Below are 22,657 nucleotides of genomic sequence, written 5' to 3'. Positions count from 1 at the left end.
TATTGTAAACGTCAAGCTGGAAATAACTTCATAGTATACGCAAGGTCGAAATAAACGGCAAGCCAACTACACATTTACTTCCAGCGCAGGAAGCATCGATATGAAGTCTTAACCCCCGATATAATGACAACGCATAACACATATCGACGAAATATTGACTCCTATGTAAATTGCTTTTTTCCTAGTGTAAACTATTATTGTTAACAAGGAAGTACAATATGACTTTTGTTATCTGTTTATTTATGTATCTGTTTGCACAGTCTTGTATATGTATTAAAAATTGCATCTAATGCCTTTTTTATGTAGCACATATGTTAAAACTAGAATATAAATTAAGTAAAATAAACACGTTTTTCTGTTGTTTTGTTGTTGTTGCTTCTTTTCTCCCGTGGTGAAAATATTAATATACTTCATTTTCTTATAGTGCCACAGATAAAAGCAAGTATGTAAGCTGTGAAAAAATTCAGACTTCCTGGGAAGCTAATACTCTATTACAGTAATCTACATCTACAGAGACACTCCGCAAGCTACTGAATGGTGCATGGTGGAGGGTATTCTGTACCACTACTAGTCATTCCCTCCCCTGTTCCACTAGTAAATAGAGGGAGGGAGAAACGACTGTTCATACGATTCCGTATGACCCCCAATGCGTCGTATCTTATCTTCGTCGTCCCTACGTGCAATGTACGTTGGCGGCAGTAGAATCTTCGGCAGTCAGCTTCAGATCCCTCTAAATTTTCTCGGTAGTTATCCTCGAAAAGAACGTCGCCTTCTCTCCAGGGATTCCCATTTGATATATACTAAGATGGTATCTGTTCTTTCGGACATGTCCGAAAGAACAGGTACCATCGGTGACGATGCAGCTCGATGGAATGAAATTACAATGAAATGAACACCGTTAGCTGCTTACAGGCGTTGACATACGTCAACGGGGACAGATGAAAATGTGTGCCCCGACGGGGACTCGAAGCCGGGATCTCCTGCTTTCATGGCAGACGCTCTGTCCACCTGAGCCACCGAGGACACAGAGGATAGCACGACTGCAGGGATTTATCTCTGGCACGCCTCCCGCGAAACCCACATTCTCAACGTATTGTCCCGCACTGCATTCTTAGCGCCCCCGCCCATTATACTCATTACTCGCGGCGCGTTGCCGATTCCCGTAAGAGTTCGGCCAGTGTTTGTGCATTCGCACAGAAGAAGAAGATGGTCAAGTGGCCAGTGAGCGTTAACGATATATATGCAAAGATGGTATCTGTCCGAAAGGAACAGAGAATGTGGGTTTTGCGGGAGGCGTGCCAGAGATAAATCCCTGCAGTCGCGCTATCCTCTGTGTCCTCGGTGGCTCAGATGGATAGAGCGTCTGCCATGTAAGCAGGAGATTCCGGGTTCGAGTCCCGGTCGGGGCACACATATTCATCTGTCCCCGTTGACGTATGTCAACGCTTGTAAGCAGCTAAGGGTGTTCATTTCATTGTAATTTCATTCCCATTTGAGTTCCAGAAGCATCTCCGTAACACGTACGTGTCGTTAGAACCTACCAGTAACAAATCTTGCAGCCCGCCTCTGAATTGCTTCGATGTCTTCCTTCAATGCGACCTCCTACGTATTCCAAGCACTCGAACAGTACTCAAGAATGGGTCGCACCAGCGTCCTATATGCGGTCTCCTTTAAAGGTGAACCACTCTTTCCTAAAATTCTCGCAATAAACCGAAGTCGACCATTCGCCTTTCCTACCAAAGTTCTCACATGGTCCTTCCACCTCATATCGCTTACAACGTTGCGCTCAGATATTGAAACCACTTGTCTGTGTCACGCAGGACACTAGGAATACTGTATCCGAACACTGCAGTTATTGCTCTTCCTACTCATAACACGACAGGGTACATCTACACATACAGTCATACTCTGCAAACCAGTCTGAAGTGCACGGCAGAGGATACTTAGTATTGTCCCACGTGTTAAGGTTTCCTATCGCGTATGCAGCACGCGAAGAATGACTTCTTAAACCCTCTGTACTAGATTAACAGTTCTCGAAACTTTGTAAGTAGGATTTCGCGTCTGTCTTGGAGCGTTTGCCCCTTCAGGTTTTTAAGCATCTCTGTGACACCTTCCAACGGGTCAAACAAGCCTTTAACTATTTGTTCTGCTCTTGTCCATACACACTGAATTTCAGCTGTTAGTCCCGTTTGGCATGGACCTCACACATTTTTAGCAATAAGAGTATTCTAGCACGAGTCGCAAGAGTGATTTGTACGATCTCCTTTTTAGACCGGCCCCCTTTTACGACTATTCTGCCAACGAACCGAAGTCTACCATATGCTTTACCTGATGCTATGTGATCGTTCCATTCCATATCCGTCAAACATGTTACACCCAGGTATTTGTAGGAATGTGAGTACATGGTACGTGCTGATAATACTCAATTTGCCTACTGCCAGCAGAGGGCACTTTAGCTAGAGTACATAGTAAACCAGTGTCGCCAACGTAAAGATTAACATTCAGTATGCGCTGTCTTTAGTTAAAATTTTTCTTTGGCTAAATGAGCGTCTGACATTAAAACATATGCTGATATGCTACAGGGCTATTACAAATGATTGAAGCGATTTCATAAATTCACTGTCGCTCCATTCATTGACATATGCTCACGACACATTACAGATACGTAGAAAAACTCATAAAGTTTTGTTCAGCTGAAGCCGCACATCAGGTTTCTGCCGCCAGAGCGCTCGAGAGCGCAGTGAGACAAAATGGCGACAGGAGCCGGGAAAGCGTATGCCGTGCTTGAAATGCACTCACATCAGTCAGTCATAACAGTGCAACGACACTTCAGGACGAAGTTCAACAAAGATCCACCAACTGCTAAATCCATTCGGCGATGGTATGCGCAGTTTAAAGCTTCTGGATGCCTCTGTAAGGGGAAACCAACGGGTCGGGCTGCAGTGAGCGAAGAAACGGTTGAACGCGTGCGGGCAAGTTTCACGCGTAGCCCGCGGAAGTCGACGAATAAAGCAAGCAGGGAGCTAAACGTACCACAGCCGATGGTTTGGAAAATCTTACGGAAAAGGCTAAAGCAGAAGCATTTCTTAAACAGGAGATTGGAAAACCGATGGATCGGTCGTGGTGGAGATCATGATCAACAATTCATGTCATGGCCTCCACGCTCTCCCGACTTAACCCCATGCGATTTCTTACTGTGGGGTTATGTGAAAGATTCAGTGTTTAAACCTCCTCTACCAAGAAACGTGCCAGAACTGCGAGCTCGCATCAACGATGCTTTCGAACTCATTCACGGGGACATGCTGCGCCGAGTGTGGGAGGAACTTGATTATCGGCTTGATGTCTGCCGAACCACTAAAGGGACACATATCGAACATTATGAATGCCTAAAAAAACTTTTTGAGATTTTGTATGTGTGTGCAAAGCATTGTGAAAATATCTCAAATAATAAAGTTATTGTAGAGCTGTGAAATCGCTTCAATCATTTGTAATAACCCTGTATATGTGAAATTGGACCCATACTTGAAACCCATAAAAAGCACAAATACTATAAAATACAGCCCTTAGCCTGGTTAGGTAACATACAATCTGTTATGAATGCCGAAAGCACTCTTATTTTGATTATATGTATGTTCTCTATAACGAGTACACGTTTGGACAGAGAAAGACATTCAGTAGGACGTATAGATAGTAATGTGAAAGTGTTACATAGGGCGTCAAAGGGACAGCTAATGAACCTGCTCGAAGAAATGGAGATTTATGTGCACAGAAAACAACTGGAATGACTGCTGAATGAACGACTTTAACCTGTATGCTTACTTTGATGTATTCAGAGACCTACCAGTTTGAATAGCGTAGCCGAAACTGGTAAGCGACCGCTACGGTCGTAGGTTCGAATCCTGCCTCGGGCAAGGATATGTGTGATGTGTTTAGGTTAGTTAGGTTTAAGTAGTTCTACGTTATAGGGGACTGATGACCTCAGATGTTAAGTCCCACAGTGCTCAGAGCCCTCTGAACCATTTTTTAAACCGGTAATAAAGTGTATATAAATCCGTGCGATCAAGACGGAATTGTGAAAATAAATGTGTCAAAAAGGGCATTACACTTAAACGTTTTGTGAGTCCATAATTTTATACTTCTGAAGATTTAAAACATGTTACCAGTGATTCAGATCTTCTTAGATTATTTATGCAGCTTCATCCGCACAGTAGCTCCTTATATTAATACTGTCCGCGAGGTCATTAATGAACAGCAAGGCTTCCGGCATACTTTCCCGGGGCACATCTGAATTTACATCCCGATCTGTCAATGACTCTCCATCCAAGATAACTTAAGCTGCATCCTACCTACCATGAAATCCTTAATCCAGTCACGTCATCATGATAACTGGTACGGCGCACAAATGCAGTACATTACTAATATGTAAAGAACGTCATTGCATGAAACAAAAATAAATCGAGTAAATATTAATATCTGGTTTACTTATCCATTCCACCGCTGATGCATTGGCGTTCATAAAGTCATTCTATGTGCCCTTGCAGCATCGTAGGACGCACTTCCCTCTCATATGTCTGATAGAATGCTTCAGCACACCACAGTCACCATTCTGGTACTCCACAATACGGAATTTATACAGTGAGTATATCAAAGTTATATTTCTCGAAGCATTCGCGTCCTTACTGATTGGCGACGTGTTGGCAATTCTTGTTCCAGATATCTCTTACTTTAGTTTTACTTGTTGAGCATACAGTAGTGAAGGCTGTTCCGAATATAAGTCAGATATGTCGTGATGATGGGTAGTTCCTTATTCTCTTGTGCATTTTGGTAATCTCTAACTAGGGTCTCAGTTCTGAAAATCTGTGGCGGGTAGATATTGCTTAGCAGGAGAACTGAATAGACAGGAGTTCGTCTGATTGTAGCCATAACCATGTGCACCGTGTTCTTGAGGCTGGTATGGCAGGCATTATGAGGTGCATTCAAGTTCTAAGGCCTCCGATTTTTTTTTCGCCGACTGGAAAGAGATAGAAATATGTGCATTGTTTTAAAATGAGGCCGCATTCATTGTCAATCTGTCCCAGAGATGGCAGCACCGTACGGCAGATGGAATTTTACCGCCAGCGGCGAGAATGAGAACGGTTTTAAATACTTAAAATGGCGACGTTTTCCTTACTTGAACAGCGTGCAATCATTCGCTTTCTGAATTTGCATGGTGTGAAACCAATTGAAATTCAGCGACAGTTGAAGGAGACATGTGGTGACGGAGTTACGGATGTGTCGGAAGTACGTTCATGGGTGCGACAGTTTAATGAAGGCAGAACATCGTGTGACAACAAACCGAAACAACCTCGGGCTCGCACAAGTCGGTCTGACGACACCATCTAGAAAGTGGAGAGAATTGTTTTGGGGGATCGCCGAATGACTGTTGAACAGACAGCCTCCAGAGTTGGCATTTCTGTGGGTTCTGTGCACACAATCCTGCACGACGACCTGAAAATGCGAAAAGTGTCATCCAGGTGGGTGCCACAATGCCGACGGACGACCACACGGCTGCTCGTGTGGCACGTTGCCGAGCAATGTTGACGCGCAACGACAGCACGAATGGGACTTTCTTTTCGTCGGTTGTGACAATGGATGAGACGTGGATGCCATTTTTCAATCCAGAAACAAAGCGCCAGTCAGCTCAATGGAAGCACACAAATTCACCGCCACCAAAAAATTTCGGGTAACCGCCAGTGCTGAAAAAATGATGGTGTCCATGTTCTGGGACAGCGAGGGCGTAATCCTTAGCCATTGCGTTCCAAAGGGCACCACGGTAACAGGTGCATCCTACGAAAATGTTTTGAAGAACAAATTCCTTCCTGCACTGCAACAAAAACGTCCGGGAAGGGCTGCGCGTGTGCTGTTTCACCGAGACAACGCACCCGCACATCGAGCTAACGTTACGCAACAGTCTCTTCGTGATAACAACTTTGAAGTGATTCCTCATGCTCCCTACTCACCTGACCTGGCTCCTAGTGACTTTTGGCTTTTTCCAACAATGAAAGACACTCTCCGTGGCCGCACATTCACCAGCCGTGCTGCTATTGCCTCAGCGATTTTCCAGTGGTCAAAACAGACTCCTAAAGAAGCCTTCGCCGCTGCCATGGAATCATGGCGTCAGCGTTGTGAAAAATGTGTACGTCTGCAGGGCGATTACGTCGAGAAGTAACGCCAGTTTCATCGATTTCGGGTGAGTAGTTAATTAGAAAAAAAAATCGGAGGCCTTAGAACTTGAATGCACGTAGTACACCGCACCGAAGCACCATACACTGAAAAAAAAAAAAAAAATGGTGCAAGAGTCAATGTACGCAACGTCTTCATTTAAGCTCCCCAAGTAATGCCACATGGACTCTGGATGATGTTATTGCGAGCTTTTATCTACGCAGATGTGTTTCAAATTCAAATTGCTCTGAGCAGTATGGGACTTAACATCTGAGGTTATCATTCCCTTACAACTTAGCACTACTTAAACCTAACTAACCTAAGGACATCACACATGCCCGAGGCAGGACTCGAATCTGCGATCGTGGCGGTCGCGCGGTTCCAGATGAAGCGCCTAGAACCGCTCGGCCACAACGGCCGGCTGGCTAATCTGTTTCCTAGATGATTTATATAACACAGAATAGGGTCAAGTATGATGCCAGGATACCTGGAGTATCCGTTGTAACGGACAATATTACCGACGAATTGCTCCTTGAACTCACTGTTAACTTGTTTGCTGTTGAGGTGAAACGCACAAATCTCGCCCTTACTGGTACTGGGCTTCAATCTGCATTTCTTGAAATATGAGGTAAGTGCCGCTAACTCCTTTGTTAGCGTTCCCTGTGACTAACCATCTCTTTTGATTGACAAGCCAGAGCGATATCGTTTGGATGGCAGAATTTCCTTGAAGGTGTCTTTGGGATGTAACAAACACAGAGTGTTCAAAAAAAAAGGTGTCCCATACTTTGAGAAGTGGTAGCACTCATCGAAACAAGAAAAGTAGGTCCAAACATGTGTCCGGAAATCCGTACTCTCTAAGGTAAGACCAATAAACATGGGTCCAGGAATGCGTACTTGCTGCGATAAACACGTGCTGCCAGGAGGTGTTCAACGTGGCGTCCAATTATCACAATGCGCCTCTGTGCCCTCCGGCGTAAGGAATGACGCACCCTTTGAAGTACACGCGGTTGTTGTTGTATCTGCTAACACGCACTGGAGACGTGACTGTGTTCGCAATTCGATGATTGGTGTGGTGTAGACCAGTTCCTTCAAGTGCCTCATAACAAAAATTCTATGGGATTGAGGCTCTGGGGAACGAGCAGGATAAGGTGTGCCGCCCCCGCCCCCCCCCCCCCCCCCCAACCAATCCAGCGGTTCTTTGGCCGTCGACGTGGAAGCCAGGCCGGGGGATATCACCATGATTTTTTGCGTTTAGGGTTATCGCAATGAATAAATGATGTTGTTGTTGTTGTGGTCTTCAGTCCTGAGACTGGTTTGATGCAGCTCTCCATGCTACTCTATCCTGTGCAAGCTTCTCCATCTCCCAGTAGCTGCTGCAACCTACATCCTTCTGAATCTGCTTAGTGTATTCATCTCTTGGTCTCCCTCTACGATTTTTACCCTCCACACTCCCCTCCAATACTAAATTGGTAATCCCTTGATGCCTCAGAACATGTCCTACCAATCGATCCCTTCTTCTGGTCAAGTTGTGCCACAAACTCCTCTTCTCCCCAATCCTATTCAATACTTCCTCATTAGCTATGTGATCTACCCATCTAATCTTCAGCATTCTTCTGTAGCGCCACATTTCAAAGGCCTCTATTCTCTTCTTGTCCAAACTATTTATCGTCCATGTTTCACTTCCATACATGGCTACACTCCATACAAATACTTTCAGAAACGACTTCTTGACATTTAAATCTATACTCGATGTTAACAAATTTCTCTTCTTCAGAAACGATTTCCTTGCCATTGCCAGTCTATATTTTATATCCTCTCTACTTCGACCATCATCAGTTATTTTGCTCCCCAAATAGCAAAACTCCTTTACTACTCCCTCAGCATCACCCGACTTAATTCGACTACATTCCATTATCCTTGTTTTGCTTTTGTTGATGTTCATCTTGTATCCTCCCTTCAAGACACTGTCCATTCCCTTCAACTGCTCTTCCAAGTCCTTTGCTGTCTCTTACAGAATTACAATGTCATCGGCGAAACTCAAAGTTTTTATTTCTTCTCCATGGATTTTAATACCTACTCCGAATTTTCCTTTTGTTTCCTTCACTGCTTGCTCAATATACAGATTGAATAACATCGGGGAGAGGCTACAACCCTGTCTCACTACCTTCCCAACCACTGCTTCCCTTTCATGTTCCTCGACTCTTATAACTGCCATCTGGTTTCTGTACAAATAGTAAATAGCCTTTCGCTCCCTGTATTTTACCCCTGCCACCTTCAGAATTTGAAAGAGATTATTCCAGTCAACATTGTCAAAAGCTTTCTCTAAGTCTACAAATGCTAGAAACGTAGGTTTGCCTTTTCTTAATCTAGCTTCTAAGATAAGTCTTAGGGTCAGTATTGCCTCACGTGTTCCCAAATTTCTACGGAATCCAAACTGATCTTCCCCGAGGTCGGCTTCTACCAGCTTTTCCATTCTTCTGTGCAGAATTCGCGTTAGTATTTTGCAGCCGTGACTTATTAAACTGACAGTTCGGTAATTTCCACATCTGTGAACGCCTGCTTTCTTTGGGATTGGAATTATTATATTCTTCTTGAAGTCTGAGGGTATTTCGCCTGTCTCATACTTCTTGCTCACCAGGTGGTAGAGTTTTGTCAGGACTGGCTCTCCCAAGGCTGTCAGTAGTTCTAATGGAATGTTGCTACTCCCGGGGCCTTGTTTCGACTTAGGTCTTTCAGTGCTCTATCAAATTCTTCACGCAGTATCATATCTCCCATTTCATCTTCATCTACATCCTCTTCCATTTCCATAATATTGTCCTCTAGTACATCGCCCTTGTATGGACCCTCTATATACTCCTTCCACCTTTCTACTTTCCCTTCTTTGCTTAGAACTGGGTTTTCATCTGAGCCCTTGATATTCATACAAGTGGTTCTCTTTTCTCCAAGGTCTCTTTTAATTTTCCTGTAGGCAGAATACATGATAATTAATTGAAACCCTCAGCTGCCGACAGGTGATGTTGACATACTTTGCTGGGGACAGATAAAAATCTGTGCCCCGACCGGGACTCGAACCCGGGATCTCTTGCTTACATGGCAGACGCTCTATCTATGTGAGCCACCGAAGACAGATGAATAGCGCGACTGCACGGACTTATCCCTTGCACGCTTCCCGTGAGACCCACATTCCCAACTGTCCACAGTCTACATACGTAATGTTTCTAACAGATACTGTATCGTAATGAACCCATTTTTCGTCCCCGGTCACAATACGATGCTGAAATCCCTTCCGTTTTTGCCTCTGAAGCAACTGTTCACAAACACACAAACGCCTTTCAACGTCTCTTGGCTTCAGCTGACACGGGATCCGAGTTCCTTCTTTCTGAATCATGCCCATAGCCTTGAGACATTTTGAAATTGCTTGCTGTGTCATTGCCACTAACCGTGCCAATTCTAATTGAGTTTGTCGCGCGTCTCCAGTTCTGCATCTACGAAAACATTCTCTCTTCAATCACTATGCCGGTCTACGACGTTAAAATCGCCGTTCTTGAAGCGTTGAAACCACTCACGAGACGTTCTTTCACTAACAGCATCCTTACCACACGTACTTGAGAGCATTCGATGAGACTCAGCCGCTGTTTTCTTCACATTGAAACAAAACAGTAACACTTCCCGCAAGTGACGAGAATTAGGCTCGTAAACTGACATTTTCAATCAAGAACAACTTTATGATGCAGACACAAATCGACTGGTGTTTGAAAGAGGTTATGTTGACCGAGGTCCAAGCTAACTGCCTTCTTTCGACCGCTACTTACCGTTGTCGCCACCTATCGGCAGACGGCGGAAGTAAAGTTGTACGCCTTGTAAGTGTTGCGTAATTCTTGTCAAATTTACCTTCTGGAATAAAATTATGCGGAGACGTCCAAGTTTATTCACTAGTTGTGTTAGTTCACAAGGGCAAATGTAAACTTTGCACCAAGACGGGGAATGTTTCACCCCAACGGTAGCTACTGTACCGTTGGTAGCACGCAAGGACATTCCAGGTGGTTCGCGTACAAATAAACAAAACACATGCTGACATAGGTAAAATAATTACCTTACGTTACTTTATTTTTAAAGTAAAATGGTTGCGAGAAAACTTACGGCTGTAAGTAGCATCTGCATAATGTCAATCGCATTTACCGCAGAAGCTTTGTTTCGGACTGCCCGCATTTTCCGGAAAAGTACCGAAAGAAGTAATCACTAGTGACAGTTCAATGAAAAATGCCTTCAAAAAGAAAACTCTATTTTTCATTTTGGATGGTAATAAAAATAGAATGCCGTTCGCATTTCAAACAAACAGTCCAAGTTTTGGGATCGCTTGTTACTACTTGCCGGCCGAAGTGGCCGTGCGGTTAAAGGCGCTGCAGTCTGGAACCGCAAGACCGCTACGGTCGCAGGTTCGAATCCTGCCTCGGGCATGGATGTTTGTGATGTCCTTAGGTTAGTTAGGTTTAACTAGTTCTAAGTTCTAGGGGACTAATGACCTCAGCAGTTGAGTCCCATAGTGCTCAGAGCCATTTGAACAATTTTGTTACTACTTACATATGTGAAAATAGATAACAATTTGTCCATTTTATTTGGACTGTTGAGCTTCGTGGCCGTGGATAACGATATTTCACTATGAAAATACAGCAACCAGCCACTATAAAAAGTGGCTGGTTGCTATATTTTTATAGTGAAATATGTGAAAATAGATTTTCTGAGTTTATGTACACTGAAGTAAATAAGCAAACAGACCTAGTGCTGAAGACTTGAGAGTCAAGTTGAGCTTAATCGAGGCAGACTTTGAAGCTCCGATTACCGATAAACAGGAAAATGCTTCCAGCCGAAACATGTAGATATTCTTTCACCACAATCTACATTTGAAAACTGATTAATCACTAATTTTGAAGCCTGATTTACAGGCAACGATTGATTTGATACAGATTTTTTTTCTTTTCGAACTCTTAATTTATTATACTCCATGTTCAGTTCATTACACTCTTACACAGCTGGACAATAACATTTGCGATGTAAATGTTTAATAAATATTTTAAACGACATTCCTTTTCAACACGTTCAATATTTGTACCAGAACCGGCTGTAATTAATTTCAATAGATACTAAATGTGAAAAACTAAAGACTGGAAAAAGTTATTGCGCCATACTCCAGACATAGCCTACAATTGTCAAGAAATGCGTTCAAAAACAAGTTTAAGGAATTTTAGTTCCTGTTGTTTTAACCGTTTTCAAAATTCATTTTCCATAGCAGAATGTGTGTGTGTGTGTGTGTGTGTGTGTGTGTGTGTGTGCAAGAGTGCCGATATCAGAATTCATTTATTTTCCAACGGTGAGTTTCGTAAGCGTATTGCAGTTTCAAGAGGATACAGAATATATTAAGAAGGAGAAGAAAAATAAGGAATGACAAGTACAGAGGTGGAAAGAGTGTAAGCGGTACAGACGACCGATGCTCAGCTAATGGTAGCTGGTGACCTCTCTAAGCCGTCTAAAGGAACTACGTAGTAGACGTGAACTGGCCCACCATCTGTCGGCTCCACTAAGTAGCTTATGTAGGCTTCTTTCACTTTCACGACGCTAGATGGCAGAAGCCTTCAGAAGGTCACCTTGAGCAGTACTTAGTTTAATGCGGGAACAGACAGACATGCAGTTATTAAAGTGTCCATTTTACTTTCTTAAAAGAAAGGAAGTCTCTATTTACTTTCATGACCGGTGTCTTTTTCACTGATTATTCTGTCACAGTTTCAACCACAAAATTGCCTGAAGTTTTCCCGAGGTAGTAGTTAACACAATAGTTAATAACACAATTGAGGGAACTTATTCCTTATGCTTTGCGCAAAGTCTTATTAAATCAAACTGTTTCTGACTGCAATACTTTTCGTTCACAGAACACTCCTCACTTTTCCAGCGTTTTTGGTCTTAAAAAAAACACAGATACGTTAACAGGCAGATACTTCCACACAGCTTCTCAAACATATGTGCGTAAAACAAATGAACATACAGCAATTTTTGAAAAACAAAATAAAAGTTCTTTTAATCAATGTTAGCATTTCTTCTATCTCCCCACAACATGTATGCAATGTTACAATCGTACAACTTGAGAACGACTGCTTTCAAATAATTCTTTATGCGGAAAATAGTGGTTCTTTTTCCTACAGCTCAGTCAGACACGCGAGGAAATCATTATTCCGCGTTTCACTGTTATACAACGGATTTTGTTTGCAGTATCGCACTCGATGCTTTACTTAATCAGCAACTGCATGTTACAAGATGTCACACGGTCGAATTAATTCCATATTGCACCACCAAGAACTGGTAAAGAATACGGTTTGTTGTGAATGTTCTTTTTCCTTCGCAACAACAAATATGGCCCGTGTGTACGCCTCGAGACACGGCTTGCAAATTATGCACACTATATTCATTCACTGTTTGACAGCAAGAGCACTCGGCTACTTCCAACAAACCAGTTTCGGTTTTGACCTTTTCGTTAGTCCAAGGGTGGGTAATCCGAAAGTAACAAAAGAAACATAATTAGGGTTCGGGTCTTTAGTAACAAAGATTAGGGACACTGAACACAGATGTCTGTAACTAATTTATAGGCGCGAATTCGAGTCTTTTATGATTCGTGGGTGGGGGGGGGGGGGGGGGGTGAGAGAGGGTGTTTACTGGTATGCGACTAACAGTAAGCAGCGCATTGCAGTGGACGGTGAATATAACAGAAACAGTGTCCGGTGTTCCGCACCGAAGTGGACACTTTAACAGAACACTCAGTACAGGAAGATGATTTAAAAATTTTGGAGATGGTCGAGGACGTAATTCGGAACGTTTTGATGTAAGGTACGCAAAGTTGGGCGTGTGAAATAAAGTCCCTACAGCTGCCACTGGGCTGTAGAAAATCCAAGCCCGATCTGAACGTCGAGTTACCAGCTGAGGTGCGTAGCATCTGAACTTTCTGGAGACTGTCTTACTTTTTAAGTTCTGGAAGGCGTTCCCTACTCTGATCGTCAAGTCAGGGGGGAATATCTCACAGATAACTTCGGGCAGAGCAATTGGAATGGATGCCCAGTCCCTTGGTCTGTCTGCTCTGATGACGTCACCCCTCTAGACTTCTTCCTCTGGGTTTACGTAAAGTCCATTGTGTAGTCAACACCGGTAGGGACAGAACTTAACTTACCGAGCGCATCTTTACAGCACTCGAAACCACGAAAGGGGAGCGTAGAACCTTACGGAGAATCAGACAAAACTTAGTTGCTCGTTCACTTTATGTGATGAAATTGGTGATCGTCGCACTCTACATGTACATACATACTCCGCAATTCACCATACGGTGCGTGGCGGAGGGTACCTCGTACCACAACTAGCATCTTCTCTCTCTGTTCCACTCCCAAAAAGATCGAGGGAAAAATGACTCCCTATATGCCTCTGTACGAGCCCTAATATCTCTTATCTTATCTTTGTGGTCTTTCCGCGAAATGTAAGTTGGCGGCAGTAAAACTGTACTGTAGTCAGCCTCAAATGCTGCTTCTCAAAACTTCCTCAGTAGTGATTCACGAAAAGAACGCCTCCTTTCTTCCAGACTCCCACCCGAGTTCCTGAAGCATTTCCGTCACTCGCATGATGATCAAACCTACCAGTAGCAAATCTAGCAGCCCGCCTCTGAATTACTTCTATGTCTTCCCTCAATCCGACCTGATAGGGATCCCAAATGCTCGGGCAGTACTCGAGAATAGGTCGTATTAGTGTTTTATTTTGACATTGACCTGTATTTAGAGTTAGCTGCCATTCTTTACACCAATCACAAATCCTGTCCAAGTCATCTTGTATCCTCCTACAGTCACTCAACGACGACAGCTTCCCGTATACCACAGCATCATCAGGGAACAGCCGCACATTGCTATCCACCCTATCCAAAAGATCATTTATGTAGATAGAAAACAACAGCGGACCTACCACACTTCCCTGGGGCGCTCCAGATGATACCCTCACCTCCGATGAACACTCACCATCGAGGACAACGTACTGGGTTCTATTACTTAAGAAGTCTTCGAGCCACTCACATACTTGGGAACCAATCCCATATGCTCGTACCTTAGTTAGGAGTCTGCAGTCAACGCTTTCCGGAAGTCGAGGAATATGGCATCCGTCTGATACCCTTCATCCACGGTTCGCAAGATACCATGTGACAAAAGGGCGAGTTGCGTTTCGCAGGTGCGATGCTTTCTAAAGCCGTGCTGATGCGTAGACAGCAACTTCTCTGTCTCAAGCAAATTCATTATATTCGAACTGAGAATATGTTCGAGAATCCTGCAACAAACCGATGTTAAGGATATTGGTCTGTAATTTTGAGGATCCCTCCTTCTACCCTTCTTATACACAGGCGTCATCTGCGCTTTTTTTCAGTCGCTCGGGACTTTAAGTCGGGCAAGAGATTCTATTCACATTATTTGATTGTACCCTAACGTCCTGTCAATAAAAGTTTTCTAAACTACAGTATCCCGGTTCTTTCTTTAACCCACTGAGTGGATAGTGCTGTAGCAACGTTATTTCCTATTTCCGGATATATGTCCCTTCTATCAAATCGTTCCGAATTACCTCGACCACAGTCTCCCAATACTTAAATACGTCATTCTGTTACACGCTGGACACTTCACTGGTTTATGACGCAGGATCAGACTGTTCGCATACGATTCTGTTGTGTACAGAAATGTACTGTCGTTTACGTTTTCCTAACGAACTGCAGAAAATCTTGGACAAACATTTCCAGTTGGTGCAATGGTTCAAATGGCTCTGAGCACTATGGGACTTAACATCTGTGGTCCCCAGTCCCCTAGAACTTAGAGCTACTTAAACCTAACTAACCTAAGGACACCACACACATCCATGCCCGAGGCAGGATTCGAACCTGCAACCGTAGCGGTCGCGCGGTTCCAGACTGGAGCGCCTAGAACCGCTTGGCGGGCAAATACGACCTTCATCTTTGTATTATTCTAAGTGGTACAAGCAACTGCCAAACAGTGTGTGAAATGTGTTGAAAACATTATAATGAGCTGAAACTTCCTGGCAGATTAAAACTGTGTGCCCGACCGAGACTCGAACTCGGGACCTTTGCCTTTCGCGGGCAAGTGCTCTACCAACTGAGCTACCGAAGCACGACTCACGCCCGGTACTCACATCTTTACTTCTGCCAGTACCTCGTCTCCTACCTTCGAAACTTTACAGAAGCTCTCCTGCGAACCTTGCAGAACTAGCACTCCTGAAAGAAAGCGCACACTCCGCTGCAGAGTGAAAATCTCATTCTGGAAACATCCCCCAGGCTGTGGCTAAGCCATGCCTCCGCAATATCCTTTCTTTCAGGAGTGCTAGTTCTGCAAGGTTCGCAGGAGAGCTTCTGTAAAGTTTCGAAGGTAGGAGACGAGGTACTGGCAGAAGTAAAGATGTGAGTAACGGGCGTGAGTCGTGCTTCGGTAGCTCAATTGGTAGAGCACTTGCCCGCGAAAGGCAAAGGTCCCGAGTTCGAGTCTCGGTCGGGCACACAGTTTTAATCTGCCAGGAAGTTTCATATCAGCGCACACTCCGCTGCAGAGTGAATATCTCATTATAATGAGCTGATTACATATTTGAATAATTTTCAAACAATCTGTCAGTGAACACGGTGCTAACAAAATAATGTCATCTCACGAAGGAAGCAAGGAAAATTAAGTGACTAACAACAGAAGTGAATGAAATACATACCAAACGCTTTTGTAAGACACGAATAACTGCACTCAATCTAACCACTTCATCGTCAAAGCAGGTCTGTGTTGACGATTCACACGAATTTGGCACTGATACATGGAGAGTCGAACTGGCTGCTTCTGTGTCATAGGACTGTTTTACGGATTTAGATGGATTGTCGAGTCATTGTGGCAGTTTACTCTTCATGGTCAGTTGAGGTGGCTTATTTGGAATGTCAAACAGTGTGGGTACTGCATTCCAAACGAGTTTGTTATTGTCTGCGGTCATGAACTGGTTTTGTTCGAAATGTAGCGAACAAAGCCTAATATTATTACAGAGGTAAACTGAGTCTTTTTTCATAACGTCTTATCGTCTGCTACTAACTAACCATTTTCTGCTCCTAAAACGAAACATTCATCATTTATACACACATAGTTTGCAAGTGAATCCTGACGATACAGTTTAGTAACATGATGGTATATATCTCCCAGGATCCTTAGGAAACCTAAAAAAAGACAGCTGTGGTGTCTTCTTCCTGTTGTTGCTGCAATTTATTGCGCTACAAACGCTCCAGCTTGTAAAAACCATTCTAGAAATCAAAATAAACAATCACTATTCGCTTTCACGATCGCGCCGAACTCACAGTTTAAGTTACTGGCCGCTTGGGGCGCTGCTGGTGCGGTACGCAACAAAATCGAGGCGAAGTGACGTGACTGTTATGTTAGACTGTGGCTGAAACTCAGTGTGCGTTCTTTACAAAGTTGCCACTAACTAAACATGACCTCGACACGCGCCGGTGGTGCCATCTCTCGGACTTCGCACGGACTCTTCAAACGCCCCTCGTAGTAAGAACACTGCTCGAGCTTTACTTGGGAAGAGGACGCACACTGCGCGTTGACAGTCAGAGACACTGTCCCAGAATTTCCATGACAGACACACTAACGCAGCAGACACAGTTGGCGTGAGGAGTAAAAAAAATGTCAAAAGTCGAACGCATGATACAGAGAGGAGGACTGGGAAATGAACGGAAGTTACGCAACAGCAGAAACGCGTGTATTTTGTCCATCTCTCGTAATTCTTGTTGAAATGGCAACAACAGGGAACAGAAACACCAAGGCAGTCTCGTAACTGTGAAAGCGAAATGCGTGTCGGACTGCATTCCATCAATGGGAGCAGTGTGGTACGACGGGGGTAAGTGCAAGGAAGTGGGTTCCAAACAAAAACATTAAATCACAAAAGAATTCTGTTTTCATCCTCTAGACATGTATGTAGTAATTCTCGTGTTATTTACAAAGTTCAAACGGCGAAACAAAAAGCTATCAATGTACGAGTTCTATCTGACAGTTTTCCGAGTAGTTCTGCGGAATCAACGCCAACACTAAATAAACCCTTAGGGTCTAAACGAAGCAACTCTACAACCATTGCGTGAGTACGCGTCATTTGCAGAATTAAAAACAAGAGGTAGGAATCGCATTACTGTTGTAAGCAATGGCATGTGGATATATCTTTTCTTCAATCAATATCCGAAAGAACTGATGAAACCTTATCTTTTCTTTCAGTAGAAATTTTTGCTCATGTCATTAAGCAAATAAACGGATAACAAAATATTTACAAACGACTGGAAAAATACACACTTCATTCCCGTTCTCAAGAAGGATCATCAGACGCAGGAAACTCTACAGGCCTGTAACACTGACGTCAGCCTGTTGTAGAATGTTGAAGCATGTTTTATGATCGCGTACTACGACATTTCTGGACACCGAAGAACCGTTCGTTCCGCAAATAACGATCGTGTGAAAACCGACTTGCTTGCGACCCTGAAAGCACTAGGAATAAGCGCACCCACGTAGGTGCCGTGTTCACTGACTCCGGTAAGGAGTTCGATACGGTTCCACATTGGCGTAAGGAAGAAGGATTAAAATTGGATAAGATACGGCGGTCGACGTTGCACCAATCACGTGACAATCGATTGCCTGCAATCGAGAGAACAGACGACAGCCAGAGATAGCTGCACATCGACGCCACGTGACGTGTGGTGGCGCCCCCTACGATATCCATATAAGCGGCGGCCCCAGCTCCTAGCAGCCAGTCATTGACTCACCTCGGAAGATGTTCTCCGTAGTTGAGAACGAAACGTCAGGGAGGAGAAGTTCTACAGATCGACCACGGCAACTTAGCCCGTAAGTGTTTATTGATGAAGACGCCGGCCGTGAAAGCCTACATGGAATGAAACAGAACACAGTTTCTAATTCTCAACGGAGAGAAACCTTGAGACGTGAAAGTAACTTTGGGCGTATTCGAAGGGAGTGCTTCAGTACCATTACTTTTCCACAACTGTAATACTAATACGTGAACACGAAAATTGAAATACCGACTTTTAATCATAGCTGTACAGGGAGGCCAATGACCCTTATATAATTCGACAGGTACTTTGCCACAGATGTGCACAAAGAAAAAATAATGTGTGTATGTACCCGTTTAGAGTGATAAAAGGAAGTAGAAGCGTTCACATTCGTACCACTGATGTTACACGCTCTATGAGGCATTAAAATCTCCAGTATCTAAAAATCGAATATTGAAGATATACCAACTTCTGCCCTGCACACCGATCAGGTGCTATAGTGGAAATGGCGCACGAAAGTAACATTTCCTGCAATCGCGTTCTAGGGGCCTTCATGTTTACATGGTTCACTGGCAGTAAAGCATGCATACTAGGCAGCTACCCTGTGACAATTGCTAGGACGACGATGTTAACACATCGTAGCAGCGAAATCTGTAAATACTGGAGTAGTTATTTCGCTTACTTTGCCGTAAAAGTAGCTGCGTGGTCATTTGCGGCCAGTAACAGAAAAGGTGGAAGGAGTACATAGAGAGTCTGCACAAGGGCGATGTACTTGAGGACAATATTATGGAAATGTAAGAGGATGTAGATGAAGATGAAATGCGAGATACGATACTGCGTGAAGAGTGTGACACAGCACTGAAAGACCTAAGTCGAAAAAAGACCCGGAAGTAGACAACAATCCATTACAACTATTGATAGCCTTGGGAGAGCCAGCCCTGACAAAACTCTACCACCTGTGAGCAAGATGTATGAAACGGGCGAAATACCCTCAGACTTCAAGAAGAATATAATAATTCCAATCCCAAAGAAAGCAGGCGTTGACAGATGTGAAAATTATCGAACTATCAGTTTAACAAGTCACGGCTCCAAAATGCTAACACGAATTCTTTACAGACGAATGGAAAAACTAGTAGAAGCCGACCTCGGGGAAGATCAGTTTGGATTTCGTAAAAATATTGGAACACGTGAGGCAATACTGACCTTACGACTTATCTTAGGAAATAGATTAAGGAAAGGTAAACCTACGTTTCTAGCATTTGTAGACTTAGAGAAAGCTTTTGACAATGTTGCCTGGAATACTCTCTTCCAAATTCTAAAGGTGGCAGGGGTAAAATACAGGGAGCGAAAGGCTATTTACAATTTGTACAGAAACCAGATGGCAGTTATAAGAGTCGAGGGACATGAAAGGAAAGCAGTGGATGGGAGGGGAGTGAGACAGGGTTGTAGCCTGTCCCCGATGTTATTCAATCTGTATATTGAGCAAGCAATAAAGGAAACAAAAGAAAAATTCGGAGTAGGTATTAAGATCCGTGGAGAAGAAATAAAAACTTTGAGTTTCGCCGATGACATTGTAATTCTGTCAGAGACAGCAAAGGACCTGAAAGAGCAGTTGAACGGAATGGACAGTGTCTTGGAAGGAGGTTATAAGATGAACATCAACACAAGAGAAGCGAGGATAATGGAATGTAGTCGAATTAAGTCAGGTGATGCTGAGGGAATTAGATTAGGAAATGAGATGCTTAGACGAGTTTTGCTGTTTGGGGAGGAAAATGACTGATGATGGCCGAAGTAGAGAGGATATAAAATGTAGACTAGCAATGGCAAGGAAAGCGTTTCTGAAGAAGAGAAATTTGTTAACATCGAGTATAGATGTGTCAGGAAGTCGTTTCTGAAAGTATTGGTATGGAGTGTAGCCATGTATGGAAGTGAAACATGGACGATAAATAGTTTAGACAAGAAGAGAATAGAAGCTTTCGAAATGTGGTGCTACAGAAGAGTGCTGAAGATTAGATGGGTACATCACATAACTAATGAGGAGGTATTGAATAGAAGTGGAGAGAAGAGAAATTTGTGGCACAACTTGACTAGAAGAAGGGATCGGTTGGTAGGACACGTTCTGAGGCATCAAGGGACCACCAAGGTAGTATTGGAGGATTGGAGGGCAGCGTGAAGGGTAAAAATCGTAGAGGGAGACCAAGAGATGAATACACTGAGCAGATTCAGAAGGATGTAGGTTGCAGTAGTTATTCGGAGATAAAGAAGCTTGCACAGGACAGAGTAGCATGGAGAGCTGCATGATCAACAACAACAACAGAAAATCTGAAGTAAGTTCTTAATTTTTATTTCTTCATTTTGAATAACTACGAGTTTCTTTATTATGTGAAAACTATATTTGTTTTAGGGTAGGCCTAGGAGGAGAATGCCAACAGGTCCGTGTGAAAGACGCACAGCTAGACAGACACAATTTTTGAGTAGAGAAAGTAATAGCACTGGGGACATTCAGAATGCTAGTGCATTTTTTTATTTCACGATCACCGTAATATTAATACGCGAGTATCGAAAACTGTACTACCGATTTTTAAAATCAATTACACAAGGAGGCTAATGAAACTTGTATAATTCTAAAGGAACTTTGCCGTAGATCTGCACCAAAGAAAAAAGTCATTTGTGTACACAGACATTAGGAGAGGTAAAAGGAAATAGCCACACATACATATGAAAAGTCTTTCTTTGTCTGTGGCATTGCTACCAACTTGCACCATGCGTAACGATCAGGTGCTGTGGCAGAAACGAGAGACGAACGTAATAACGTTTCGTGAAGTTGCTTTCTAGGGACGTTCGTGTTTACATGTTGCAGATAGTTCATTTGCAATAACACACGCATACCGGACAGCTACAATACGGAACTGCTACGTCGTTGGTGTTTTCAACAACGGGAAACGAAATGTAGTAATGAAGCCATCGTCGACAACAGACGTTATTTATTAGCGTCGGTTTTTCACTCACTTTGGTCTAAGAGTAAACGGAACTCTGTGTTCGTTTGTCGCCGTCCCCACAAATTTTGTCTGTCCCTAATTTCAAGTACATTCCGCGCAGCTAAGTCTTGTATTATAAAGAAACTATATTTGTTTTAGGGTATGGCTCAAAGAAGAACATTAACGGGTCGGACTGAAAGACGAAGATTTTGAAAGACAAAATTTTGGTGTAGAGAAACTAACAGAAATAATGTAGATGTTCATAACAATAATTCTATTGTCATTCGAAAAGATACATTTAAGTGTGCTCTGAACATAATTACATATATTTTTGACAACTGTGACTGCAGTTTGATGAATTTACAGTGCAGATTTTGTAATGTAAATCTTTTCGCGTCTCAGGTGACTTTACGCAGTAAAGGCAGACGGAAGACAGAGATTCATAAGAAGAATTCTCAGGAAATGTGGTCCGTGGGACAAAACACTCGTTCGACCATTACTTGAATGTTGCTCGTCAGTATGGGATCCTTACCAGATAGGACTGATAAGAGGAAAATGAGGAATTCCAAAGAAGAGCGGCGCTTTTCGTCACACGATCGCTCAGTAAGCGTGAAAGCGTCACGAATACGCACATCCAGCTTCAATGGCAGGCACTGCAAGAGAGGCGTTCCACCATCACGATGAAGTTCCGAGAGCGTACATTCCTAGAAGAGCCATCCAATATACAGTGTGTTTCGGGTGGAATGGTTAATATTTTAGGAGGTGGTAGAATAGACGAACTGCAATAAAAGTGCCATGTAACGTGTCCAACTTTTACTGCGTACAGAGATACAGCTGAGTTCAATGCATTTTCGTTTCTTCTGTTGGTACACCGGTTTCTATGGGCTGCTATGGGCATATTTATCGACTGTCAGTAGAGTGTTGATGTTCACGTTGTGAAATTGTGGGTCAGGTTACACTGAAGCCTTCATTGTGATTTGTTGGCCAAGTCTCCTGTACTGTTGCGCATAAACATGTCACACACAATTACACACGCTGAGTATGCTGATATGGTATACCAATACCTTTACTGCGCGATAAAAACGCTGAAGTCACTGATGACAGTGCCACTAAAGCAGAGTTATTAAACACGGGTTTCCGAAACTCCTTCACCAAAGAAGGCGAAGTAAATATTCCTGAATTCCAATCAAAAAGAACTGCCAAAATGACAAACATCCTCGACGTAGCAAACAAGCTTAAATCACTTAACAAAGGCAAGGCCTCTGGTCCAGATTGTATACCAGTCAGGTTCCTCTCAAAGTATGCTGATACAATAGCTCCATATTTAGCAATTATATACAACCACTCACTCACAGACAGATCCGTACCTAAGGACTGGAAAATTGCTCAAGTCACACCAATACCCAAAAAGGGAAGTAGGAGTAATCCGCTGAATTACAGGCCCATATCACTAACGTCGATTTGCAGTAGGGTTTTGGAACATATACTGTATTCGAACATTACGACGTACCTCGAAGAAAACGATTTAGTCAGCACGGATTCAGAAAATATCTTTCTTGTGAAACACAACTAGCGTTTCATATTAATGAAGTAATACGTGCTATCG

The 22,657-nt window shown here is 43.3% G+C and overlaps 1 protein-coding gene and 1 non-coding gene across 2 annotated transcripts in view; one reads left to right on the top strand and one right to left on the bottom strand.

The window, feature by feature from the left end:
* LOC124720446 (coiled-coil domain-containing protein AGAP005037) overlaps nucleotides 1–22,657 on the bottom strand; it is a 992,798-nt gene that overhangs the window by 454,934 nt on the left and 515,207 nt on the right. The window lies entirely within an intron of this gene.
* On the top strand, nucleotides 1,336–1,409 carry Trnat-ugu. The gene has a single exon. It is a non-coding gene; the product is annotated as a tRNA-Thr (tRNA).

Source organism: Schistocerca piceifrons, chromosome 11 (assembly GCF_021461385.2).
Source record: "Schistocerca piceifrons isolate TAMUIC-IGC-003096 chromosome 11, iqSchPice1.1, whole genome shotgun sequence".
Lineage (NCBI taxonomy): Eukaryota > Metazoa > Arthropoda > Insecta > Orthoptera > Acrididae > Schistocerca > Schistocerca piceifrons.
This window is presented reverse-complemented; position numbering and strand designations above follow the sequence as displayed.